Here is a 2,448-nt window from a genome sequence, read left to right as displayed (position 1 = left end):
GTAAAACTTCTCCCTCCTATCCCTATTGCCAGCTTCCAGTTCCTCTCCCCTATCCTAGAAATATTTTATGTAACTACAAACAAGTGTATATATACCCACCTAAGTAATGCTGTCCCTCTTTATAACACAAATTTTAGCATTCTTTACACACTATTCCACATCTTGATTTTTTTTCATACAAAAATAGATTTTGAAGACCATATCAGAGCTTCCTGTGTTTTTTCATAACTGCATAGTATTCAATTTATAGATGTACTATAATTTATTTAACCAATCCCCTGTTGTTGGATATTAACACTGTTTCCAGTCTTTTGCTATTATAAGCAATGCTGCAATGAATAACTTTGTACATATGTCATTTCACACCTGTGTGGGTATATCTGTAGGTTAAATTCCTAAAATTGGAATTTCATGGTAAAAAAAAAAGAGATGATTTATACTTCTGAACATATATTGCCAATTGGCCTCCATTAAAGACATTACTATCATCATTGTGAGAGTGCTCTGCATATATCCTTTAATAACTAAAACAATAGTTTGTTAAATTCATATTATAGTCCAGAAGGGATTACTGAAGGATTTTTTGCTTAAAACCAGCAGGATTTACAAGAAAAAAATGTTACTACTTATGGCCATATTATTACTACCACTCTCATCCTACCTCCCTTGCTCCTTTGCTAAGCTTCCTTGGAATCCCAGAAATAATCATAATGTAGAGAGGAGGAGGTGCACCTTGTTATTTTAAAAACCAGGAACCAGATTTCCTCTTAGGAAAAGAAGTTCCTTTACTTGGTGTATTAGTCTGCGAGGGTTGCCATAACAAAGTACCACAAATTGGGTAGCTTAAACAGCAGAAATTTATTTCTGCACAGTTCTGGGGGGCTAGAAGTCCAGGATGAAGGTATTGACAGGGTTGGTTTTGTCTGAGGCCTTGGCCTCTCCTTGGCTTCTAAATGGCCATTTTCTCACTTTGTCTTCCTCTATACCCATCTGTGTTAAAAAATTTCTTCTTATAAGGACATCAGTCATGTTGGATTAGGGCTAACCCTAATGACCTCATTTCAACTTAATTACCTCTTTAAAGACCCTATTGCCAAATACAGTCACATTGTGAAGTACTGAGGGATAGGACTTCAACACATAAATTTGGGGGGGAGACACAATTCAGTCCATAACAGTTAGCATTAACCTCCTTAAGTATGAGATGTGAAGTCCCACAATTGCTCCCCAACCTTCTGTAAAAATCTTTCTCATGCAGCCTCGTGTCTGTGATTCTTTAAGGAGTGGCAGAATTGGAGTTGTGTCCAGTAATATGTAGAAAAGGGACAGGGAGGGATGGCCAGGTGATCCATAACCTGAATTAATTCATTGGAAGCAAGAACAGGTCACAAATGACCAGGAGTGACATAAACCCCAATTAATCTTGAGGGTCACAGAGAGGAACTTAAGAGTTTCCCACTGGACCCATGAAGGAGCTTAGCTACCAGTTTTGTTTAAACATTGATGGACATAGTGCTGACCTCAGCAAGCACCAGTGACTTTAAAAAGAGAGAGTTTTATTTCTAGATCGCCTAACTGTCCAGCCATTGGTTGAAGGCCAGGATTGTTAGTGGCTTTGGGGTCTTCAACAAGTGGGAAGTGAAAGAGGGGAGAGTGTTTGCTGAACACTATTGATCCACCCAGAATGAACTAAACAAGGCCACTGATGATCTCTGCAAAAGCATTTTGGGTGGACAGTGGGGCCAGATGCTTGGGATTCTCATTCACAAATATTTTTGCAGTCCAGTTATTGAGCGTAAAATTGGGATGAATTGAGATGCAAATGGGAGGTGAGGTGGTGAAGTCCATGAATGTAGACACTATGACCGAATGAATAAATGACATAACATTTTTTAAAATGAGATAACATTTATTGAGCATATGTGTAAGCAAGATTCACACATCCCATCCAATCATTATAACACCACCACAAGGTAGTGATAAAGATTCTCTCCATCACCAAACTCTAGCCAGTGTCCTCTGCCCTCTTCTCTACTAGGCTTCAGCCTCCCCTATAAAGACTTAAAGGAACACTAACATAGTTTCTAACAGCTCAAGGCCACATCCCTAGGATGACTCTAGCCCCACTTAAAGCGCATCCCTGAGAAAACTCAAGGCTGCTGAAAGAATTTACTGTTTGTTCCAGCCAACACCTGAAGGTAGGGCTCCTGTCTCCCAGTCTCCGTGGGAGCCTAAGCTTGCATAAGCGCCAGTTAGCAAACCTAGAACGGTTTCGTGTGGACTAACCCCCTCCGCGCATTTTGTAAGTTTTACTTCCCCGACTGTACATAGGCCCCGCTCACCCACCTCCCTATTCCTTCATTCTCCCCGTAAAACTCCCAGTCACCTCTGTACAAATACAAGTTGAGTTCAGTGTCACGCTGGACACTTCCCTTTTGCAATAGTATA

Source organism: Balaenoptera acutorostrata, chromosome 1 (genome assembly GCF_949987535.1).
Source record: "Balaenoptera acutorostrata chromosome 1, mBalAcu1.1, whole genome shotgun sequence".
Classification (NCBI taxonomy): Eukaryota; Metazoa; Chordata; class Mammalia; order Artiodactyla; family Balaenopteridae; genus Balaenoptera; species Balaenoptera acutorostrata.
Note: the sequence above shows the minus strand (reverse complement) of the source record.